The 10,149-nt window shown below is 54.4% G+C and overlaps 1 long non-coding RNA gene across 1 annotated transcript; it reads left to right on the top strand.

The window, feature by feature from the left end:
• Positions 1-2,606: 2,606 nt before the first annotated feature.
• Positions 2,607-9,822, top strand: LOC145513207 (uncharacterized). Its single transcript, XR_014059207.1, has 3 exons — positions 2,607-2,896; positions 5,845-5,999; positions 6,242-9,822. It is a non-coding gene; the product is annotated as an uncharacterized LOC145513207 (long non-coding RNA).
• Positions 9,823-10,149: the final 327 nt, after the last annotated feature.

Here is a 10,149-nt window from a genome sequence, read left to right as displayed (position 1 = left end):
CGGCCCACGTGAGGTCTCTGTCACTCTCCTGCCCTAGTTGGTCCATATAGATGGGTGTCTTTTGCACCTGAGGCTCCCACTGGTTCTCGGGGCCTCTGCATTGTGGACTGGAGGCAGAAAAGAAGGTTTAATAGGTTGGGATGGATATGCATAGGGCACTAAAGGCTATTTTTCCCTTTTCCATCATTATGGTGGTTCTAAAATATATCTACTAATGCTTTGACTTCCTCCCTTCAAAGAATGAAGTCTAACTCCAAATGTGGTCTGTATTTAATGACTCACTTCTTACAAATAGAGTGTTTGTACAAGTACTGCTATATGATTTCCAAAGCCTAGTCATAAAAAGGATGACTTCTGCCTAGATCTTTCTTTCAGATCACTTGCTCTGAGGGAGGATAGCCACCAGATCAGGAGGACAGTCAAGCAGACTGTGGAGCTGGAACCATGTGGGGAAACTGAGGCCCCTACCAACTCCCAACAGCAACTGTTCCTTGGAAGTCTCCAGGTGACAGCAACTTCATGACAGACCCTGAGCCAGAGCTGCCTGACCAAGCCATGCTGAATTCCTGACCCACAGAAACGCTGAGGATATTAAATGCTTACAGTTCCTTTAAGCCATGAACTTTGGAGTACTTTGTCTGCAGTGACAGATAAATGGTAGATAACTAACAAACTCTGAATCTCCCACTGCAGCCAAGTGTGTGTCACTCATCCCTTTCTTTGCACAGAGAAAACAGGGGAGCCCTTCCATTGTTAGAATTGACTTTAGCAGGATTCGGAGCAGAGGTTAACTTCTATTGCTACCCTGTGACCTCGTGTTTTCACCCAGCTTCGATCCACATGGCACAGAAACCTTCATGAATCTACAGCCTTTAGCTTAGCAAGGCCTGTGGGGTCTGGGTGGCTTCCACAGTACAGGCCTGTCCAAGATTCAGGGTCACCGTTCTCTGTGGGAGGAGCCCCACCGAGCCCAGCGTTGTCTCTGTACCAGGTCCACAGATACCAACACTGAAGCATCTCCAAGCATCTTGGTACAAACCGATTTCCCTGCAACGCAGGGCAGCCTCTGCTCTGAGAACCACAGCAGGACTGCTGTGGCCACCAGGAGCCACTGATAAGGCAGCCTGCTGGCTTCCCCAAGACGGGTGTGGACCGATGTGTGTGGCACTGCCTCGTTCCCTCCTGACACAGGCTCTCGGTGCCAAGATCCTGAGGACAGTGGGAGGGATCACATTTTCGCCAATCCCAGGCCCCTGGCCAAGAGCCCTGAGAGGCCGCCCAGCCTCTCAACCTCACAGACAATGACAGATCCATCCTCGAAGCACTGAGCACAGGCTGGGCCCTGCCAGCGATTCCTGCCAGCACAGTGTGCCCCGTGGGCCTCCCAGGTCAATCCAGTGTAGCAAACACTGTCTGACCATCTACCAAGTGTGGGGCCCAAGCGTGGCAGCAAGAGGAAAGGGGAGGTCATGTGGCTCCTGCTCCATGAGCCCCACTCTCCAGTGAGGGGAGGAACACTGGAAGAATCTGTGAACAAGAATCAAACTGAGGAAATAGCAGCCTCTGCATCTTTTGAATACCCAAGAAGCAGGAATGTTAAGGGAAGTTCTGTGAGAAGGTCTGGCCTTGGCCTGGGCTCTAAGAGATCATGAAGACAGAATTTCAACAAATGCCAACAGCAGATGGCATCTCAGAGGCCTGGGAGAGCCAGGTCTGTGTGCATCACTCTGTCTGGCAGTAGTTTATGCAGGCCAGCGGGTGCTGCCACACACTGTGAAACAAAAACTCCAACAGCAGCAAGCATGTATTTTTTGCTCACAGGTTTGCAAGTCAGCTGATGCGTCTCTGCTCTCCACAGGGGTCTGCTCACATACTCTCATTCCAGGGCTCGGGCTGAAGGAGCAATCTCCACCTGGGCCTACCCCTCTCAAGGTGCCAGGCAGGGGGGCAAAATGCCAGCCAAACCACACAATGTTGGAAGCCCTCAGTTGGAGGTGAAACATCTTATGTCTGCCGTCATTCCACTGGTTACAACAGGTCACGAGGCAAGTCTTTGGGACAAAGAAGTGCACTCTGTCCAGAATGCACCTTGACAAGGATGGGGAGGGAAGGAAAACTGTGAAAAATTAATATGATCTGCTTAACAGATGGTGGCCAGGACATCATAGCTCTTGAAACTGGAAACACAGACTGGACCTTGTATGGGACAGGCTAGGTTGTTCACTAAACTATTTCTCTTTCCCTCCTGGGCACAAAACCAGACCATATTTCCCAGCTTCCTTTGTAGCTAGTGTCCGAATCTGGCCAGTGGAAGGTGGGGGAAATGATGATCTCTACTCCCAGGCCCAGACAGCTAAACCTCCTACACCATCCTCTGTTCTTTCCTCATCTGCTGGGTAGGTACACGGAATCTAGCTGAGGACTCTGAAGCCCGAGATGATAGCAGAGACACATGGGCCCCTCAGTCACTGCTCAGAGGACAGTCACCAGGAGACACCCAGGTTAGTCTGCTTAGGGAACTGTGGGCACACTTTTATTGTGTAAAGTCACAGAGATTTGGGGATTGTTTGGTATAGCAGTTGATCTCCCTACTGTTACCTCATGTCACAGAGGCCCTTGGGATGTGGCTAAGAGGAACTAAGTCAGGAAGGCCTGGGCTGAAATATCCACCCTAGCACTTTTCAGTGGGATCACCTTGAGCAAACTGCTATACCTGTCTAGACCTAAATTTTTCATCTTTAAATGGGGATTCATAACCTCAAAAGATATACTAATGACAAACTCATCACTAAACCAGGTGAGGTGTCTTACTGAATCCCAGCACGTGGCCCCGTTGGCCCAGAAGTTTACAAGAGGCTTTTAGGAGGTGGGAATTCACTACATGGCATGTTGAGGGGTAAGTCTTCCTGGGGGCTCGCTCTGCTCAGGGCAGGGATCAGGGAGCAGGATGCTCTTCACGGGGCAGGGCTGGGAAAAGCCACACCGCAGGAAGGGCAGGTCTTCTGCTTTGCTGGAGGTTTCTGCACACATTTACTAGAAAGCTGGCAAGAATGGGCAGTGACTCTCTCGTCTCAGCCCGTCCCTGCCCCCCATCCCTGACCCCCCGCTGTTCCCCTAAACCTACAAAGGCCACTTTAAACCGCAGGTGATCACAGTACTCTCCTCACTGGGCTTTTGTGAGGTTGACATGAGCTGCTATTTGTAGAGTTCATGGAGCTATGCTGTGCGAAGATTTGTTATATACATAAAATAAATACAAAAATATGAGGCTGAAGGAGAAGGCAGGAAATGAGGGGGAAGTGACAGATGGAGACAGCAGTCAGGTGGACACCGGCGGGTAGGCCTCCAGGTGGACAAGTAGACAAGAAGGTAGGAACAGACAAGAGGACAGAAACAAGCTCCTGAAGGAAAATTCGAGAAAGGGATCCAGTGAGAGACCAAACCCGCAAAAATAAATTAGGATGGAGCATGGACATGGCATTCGTGGTCTAATTACAAAGCATGTGGTCTTCTAAAAGACCTCTCAGGTCAAAAACAAGTGCCTCCTTGGGGGAGACACCACTTGCCCACATCCCCTGTGCAGAGTGGACAGCGGTCTGCTCCAGAAAACGGCTCCGGCTGCGAATGCACAGGTGGCTAGGGCGGCCTGGGTGGCCCGTGTGCACAGAAAAGCAAGCAGGTCCCAACAAGTTCCCCTCTACCCCCAGGGCACCCTGGTTCCATCCACAGCCTGTCCCCTGATCCTGTCAAAATCCCCAGGAAAAGCTTGGGACAAATCAGAAATGTTATTCAAATCTCTATTTCCAAACGCAGACAAGCTGACGACCTCTCTCTCAAGCTACAGCCTGATGTGATTTCAAATGGCTACCACACACCACCTGAAAACGGTGTCCGTAAGCAAGGCAACAGCAGCTCATAACTCTCAGAGCGCTGCCGGGCTCCGTGCAGAAGGCACTGGCCCACACAGAGCTGTCACGGGGAAGGTCACTAATCTGTGACTAGAAGGCAAGAGGCGGGCTTCCCAGGGCCTGGAGCCTGCCCGCATGGCAAGCAGCTGACGGTTGAGTGGGGTGCCTTCCTGGGGTCCAAGTCTGCCCAGGGAGCTGAGCGACCACAGTACCTGGGTAGAGAAGACGTGTGTGCAGCGGCACCACAGTGATGTAGCAAACACCTCCATTAAGAAATACAACAGTGCTCTGTGAGGATTCCAGAAAATGACTTGGCTGCATCCCTGGGATGCACTGGTGGCACAATTAAGCCTAAATTCCAGGATTTCTGACTGCCAGTTCTGTGCTTTCTCACCATATCACACTTGCTCTTGATTTTATCTAAATGATGCAAGCAATTATAAACACACAGAGAGATATGTCCATTTACTCTTTTTTGGGGGGTGGGGGCCTCACCACATGGCTAGCAAGATCTTTGTTCCCTGGGCTCGGGCAGGGAAAGCAGTGAGTCCTAACCACCGGACCACCAGGAATTCCCCATTTTCTCATTTATAAAATGGGGTTGTTGCAAGGATGACAGGAAATAGTACATCATGGTGACACACATTGTTCAGTGACTGACACAGTATAGACACTCCAGAAATGTTAGCTGTGGTTGTAGCTGTTCAAATTCATAATTGCTACTGTTATGTACTATTAGTAACAGTAATAATAATAAGGGGCTGTGTGACACACTCCTCCATGCGGACTTAATTCCTGAGAACCTGGATCTGTTCCTACTTTTGCCTCTGACTTTAGATGCAACTAGAAAATGCCCTCAGGATTTATTCCTACCCAGTACTCCTAACAGAACAAACTCAAGACATTCAGAGTGCTGTCTTCCAGACAATCTGCTATGGGCCTGACATGAGGCTGGGGTTTGACATTTGTTCTTTTGAATCAACTGTGTAGTCATCAGAATACCCATTCCACAGATGAGGAAGCAAAAGGTCAGAAGGGTAATGCACCAGAAGAGTTGGGAGGCTGACCTGGGTCTGGAAGTCTGGGACCAGGATCTCATATCCTCTCCTGCCATTCAGATGCTTCCAACAGTCGACAGGATGTGCCTCAACCGGCAATGTCAGGCCTCCAAGGTCACAGGGGAACCCCCACGGGACACACAGTCCTGTCCAGGTTAGGGCTAGAGTTGGTTAGTGCGGGAAAGAGAAATAGCAACGCTAAGGAGAGAAGGACAGCCTTCTGGAGGGAGGCCAGAGTGGCTGTGCAGCGTTTTGTGAGCACACACATGGCCTCATGCAGAAACATACACAAGCATGAGCACACACAAGGACACACAGTGGTGTGAACTCAGACACATTGACACGTGTGCATGAGAACACACAGACATGAGCATGCACAGGCATACACACAAGAATCTGCCTGCCGTGCAGGAGACACGCGTTTGATCCCTGGGTTGGGAAGATCCCTTGGAGAAGGAAATGCAACCCACTCCAGTGTTCTTGCCTGGAGAATCCCATAGACAGAGGAGCCTGGCGGGCTACAGTCCACGGGGTCACAAAGTCAGACATGACTGAGTGCTGACACCCACACAAAACAGAGACAGACACACACAGGAGTCACCCCGAACCCCAGGGTAAAAGCGTCAGGACCTTGGAGATTCCCTCCTTGGAGGGGCAGCTATGGAACTGCCCTGAGCTGACCCCCCATCACTTGCCTCACACCCAGCATTGGGCCCCAGCCTCAGACGAGGGTGGGTGCTCCCTGAACGTGCCCAGGACCCAGGTGCTCCCAAGACGCTACCTGAGGAGCAGCACAGGGCCTGGACTGGGCCCCAGAGACTTTAGGAACACCTGGTGGGCAGGTGCTCCCTTCAGCCCACGGGATTCTGTCTCCTCAGCCTCTGTCCCTGCCTCGCTCTTGGAATTTCTGCAGTCTCACAGACAAACTCACTTCTCTCTGGCCACTAAGATACAAGAAACAGGTGATTCCCAGTGGAGAACCATGCTCCAGAGCCTGCACAAGTGGACAGCAATCTGTTTCGCCCTGAAGCAGGTGAGGGGGAGAAGGAGCCCTCTGGGAGGGGTGTCTTCCCCTCCTGAGAGGCCCAGGGGGTCTCTGCAGGCTGAGGTGGGCCAGGACAGCCAGGTCTGTGGGCCTGGACTCCCTCTTCTTTCCTCTTCAGGGCCTGGGGGAGGTGGGGGCCAGTCTGGGGGCCCCTTGGTTGGCATATGAGGAAGTGAGGCCTGAGAAAGTGCCCCTTTCACTATCTGACCCCTGTCTTCCTGCATCCTGAGGTTTGACTGCTGAGACAGCAATCCCGAGTTTCACACAGTAAAGCCTCTCCTGACGATCAGCACGCCAGCCTATTGCCCTCAGCCTGCGGTGTTTCTGCTCCTCATCCACCTGTCAGCATCAGTGTGCATCCTACCTGGGAAGGACCTGGCATTTCCTTGGGCCAGAAGGTTTCCCAGGAATAAAAAAGGGATGGAAGTGACCGCTGGGAAGTTGAAGAGTACGCTGGATGCAGAGGCATCTGTCTTTTCGACACATCAGCTCTCCCCTCCGGAGGGGCCAGGACTGAAACCTGGCTGGTTTCAGCCCCAGGGGGCTTTGTGAAGGCAGTGAGCTTGATATCAGCTCCTCCTTGCTCCTCGGCCCTGTGAACCCAGAACCTTAGCTGCCCTGAACATGCCAATCACTCATTCATTCAGCAAACATCCCAGAGCAGCCCGGCCCTGGGCATGCACGTGCTGAGACGAAGGGCCAGCATCTGGCCTGGGAGGCCCGCACTGTGCAGGGAGCGATAAGACAGCCCCGCAGAACACGGCCACCCTGGGAGACGGGCATCGCAACAGAAATCTGACCACGAACGCGACTATTCTAACACGAGCCCAAGGACTGAGTCTCAGACAGTGACTTTAGAAACATTCATGAGCTCAGACAGGAGTTGAAGCCCATCTTCCTCTCAAGAGGACCAGGGAGTTCCCCGTGCCAGTCCTTAGCCGCCACTGGCCCCGCACCGCAGCCTGGGGGCAGGACAGCAGGGCATCCGCTGGCAGCCTCAGAGGTGGCCTGGGCAGCCGCGTGCTTCCTGCAAACCTGGAGGCTGGCAGGCTCCAGGCTCAGCACATCCACCGTGGCCACGGCCACTCTCCTTCCCTGTCCCCATCTGGAGGCCACGAGCAGCCCCGAAAGACAGTGTGGGCTTGGGAGTCAGCTAGGCCTCAGCTCAAAGCCTGCCTCGGCCACCCCTCCCTCGGAGCAGAGATCTCCCCAACAGTGAGGAAGCTGACAACCAGCCCTGCGGGGCCCCCGGGGCCAGGGGGCGAAGCACACATAAGGGCAGCAACCTCCCCTGGGGACCGTCTGGTGCCCTCTCCACCCGCAGCATCCAGGGGCTGGTGTGAAGCTCGCGGTGGGGGTGGCAGGCCCAGAGCACCAGGAAGGCTGGGCCAGGAGAGGCCCCTGGCAGTCCCTTCCAGACGCGAGCCTCTCTGCAGGGACTGCCACCTCTGGCCAAGCCTCAGCAATCACTCAAGCTCAACAGACGCCAGTGGGGATGAAGCTGGACACACCCGACTCCATTTGTGATTTTTAACTCTGCACTGCCTTCCCTGACCAGCTCAGGGAGATCTCCACCCGGCTGCTGGCCCCTGACAGGGTCTCATGCAGATCCTAGGGCAGTCTGTTGATGTCTGCACTTTTTCCCGGGGAAAAATGACCCTCCTAGGAAAGCGGGAGATGGAGGTCCTACAGGAACCGCGTGCAGGCGTCATCCAGGGAAGCCTAGCAAGGGGCACTGGCCCGCTCTCCTCATTGACAAGAGTTGCTTCAGGCCAGATGTTGTGCCAGGCTGTGGGAATAAAGCCCCAGACGAGGCAGGTGTCCTCTGAAACTTCCATCCACGAGGTTCCCAGTGCTGTCTGAGGAGAAGGGAGGGATTTGGGGTGGAGGAGCAGAGGAAGCCTCCAGAGGCCTGAGCACCTCAACAAAATCTCTGTGGGGGGGGTCCCAGGGCCGCGCCTGCCACACTGGGCTCCTCTCCAAGGTGGCTTGTCCCCAGGAACTGCTAGAGGTACATGCTGCCCCGAGACCACCACAGCACAGTGGTCCGTGCAAGATCAGGCAAGTAGTGTGGTGAGAGAAAGTTCTGCAAAGCCCACAGGACCCTACTCCCTAGGCCCCAGGAGAACTCCAGCATGCAGGACCTGTGTGCAGACCCTCTCGAGACATGCTGTGGTGGTCCTTTCTAGTCCTTGTTCTTTAAAAGAAAGGAAAGAAGGAAAGTGGGAAGGAAAGAGGGAAGGGAGGGAAAAGAGGGGAAAAGGAGGGGCAGAGAACAGATGGAAGGAACAGTGAGGGGCGCGCGGACCAGGCTGGGTGGGCTTTGAGGGTGACAGCGATTCATCTGGACTTATTTCGACAGTTCCCCAGGGCTTGTGGCTGTTGTCCAAGCCCATTGGAAAGGAGTGCAAAGGCCAGGGTGTATATTCCATAGAAGGGCTCTGGCTGGAACATACCGGGACACACACCGCCTGTCTCCATCAGCAGAAGTAGTGACATTTGCTTAGTCAATCTAACAGGAAATGCACCTGCAATTACTGTTTTGTTTTAAAGAATCGCTTTTCCTCATCTGTTGATCTCCAGGCCCGAGGTGCTGCTGCTTTAACTGTATCAGAACCCATCGGTTCAAGCAACAAAATGCCTGGCGTGTTGTCTGCCAAGAGTGCAATGACTTACCCCTTGGAATTTTCTCTGGTCCAGGCAGTACAAGACCTTCTGTAATGAATGATTCCTTAGAGAGGATGGTTTTTAGAAACAAGATGCTTCCATTCTCCCCAGAAGACACCAGATTTCTAGACCCTTGAAAACGGAACAGAACAGAGAAGCTGGTTGAAACCAAATGCCGCAGTTGCCGGGAATGGCCGAGAAGACCCCTGCGGTTTGTGCTGGCCCCTCAGCGAATGTCCAGCAAAGGGAGGCCTCCCAGGGCCTGAGGTACCACGCTGCTGGGAGCAGGTGCTCATTTGCTGCCCTGAGAGCAGGGGTGACTTGATGATGCCCATGCACTGAGCTGTGCCTTCATCCCCAGCTCTCAGCGAGTCTCTCCAGGTCCTGAGATTAAGGACTGGGCCACAAGCAGGTTATGGAGACGGCGATCCTGGACGCACTCACACAGGGGTGGGGAAGCAGACAGGTGGGAGCTGGCAGCTGTGACAAGGCGTGACCACGAACGAGCTGCTGCCACTGAGGGCCATTAGAAACGGTTGGAACAGGCCTGGGCGGGGGCGGGTGGGGTGTGTGAACCCCATGGGTGAGGGTGAGAGTCCCATGGCCTCACCGCAGCGGCAGCACTACCTGCACAAGCCGCCCTCAGGGGTCCAGGCCCGGGACGCAGGGGCGGCGAGCACTGCGGTCACCAGCAAAACCACAGCACAGCCTGAGCCCCGCGGGGGTCCCTCCCACACAGCGCTCTCTGTCTCTGGAGACAACGGAGACGGGGAGGAGGAGACACAAGCAGGAGGCAGGGCGCTGCTCTTTCGAGGCTCATAGTGGCTCACAGTCCTCACACGCATGGAGCGCGGGGAGAGGAAGACGCAGCTTCACGTCCCTTAGAGCTGGAATCTCTCTTGGCCCGGCCAGGCCTGGCCTCTCTGGGTTCCAGACTCCCCACAGGCAAGCCCCAGGCCCTTTGGGCTCCGTCAGGCTCACGGCCCGGCCCTGCGCTCATCCTTCCAGCCACAACACCGTGTGCACACAGCAAGGAGCTCAGAGGAGGAGGCTTCCAAGCCCACCACCTGGCCCGGTGCTAATAGACTGTCCTTCCATGATCCCTCCTATCCTGCCAGATAAATTAAATCAGAATGCCAAAATAGAGAGTCGAACGGCTGTGTGGCCTGAATATAGATCCTATTGGCCGAGGCTGCTTTCACAGGCTGACTCAGCTCTCCTGGATTTCTGAAGATACTTTCCTCTCACCAGCCAGCTTGTCAACCCTGCTTTCCTCCTTCTCCTTTGCCTGAAAACGACCTCTGAAAGCCTCACCCCCATCCAGGTGCCTGGGTCAGGGGCATGCCTGGGCCAAATAGGAGCCTGCCTGCTTCCAGGGTCCTTGTGCCCCAGGAGCAAGAGGAGACTCTGGGAGCTGCCTGCTCAGAACACAGGCCTGTCTCATCCCTGATCACAAGCCTGTCTCACCCCC

Source organism: Giraffa tippelskirchi, chromosome 7, assembly GCF_054371585.1.
Source record: "Giraffa tippelskirchi isolate mGirTip1 chromosome 7, T2T-mGirTip1v1.2.pri, whole genome shotgun sequence".
Classification (NCBI taxonomy): Eukaryota; Metazoa; Chordata; class Mammalia; order Artiodactyla; family Giraffidae; genus Giraffa; species Giraffa tippelskirchi.
The sequence above is the reverse complement of the archived record's forward strand: the minus strand, read 5'-3'. Positions and strand labels throughout refer to the sequence as shown.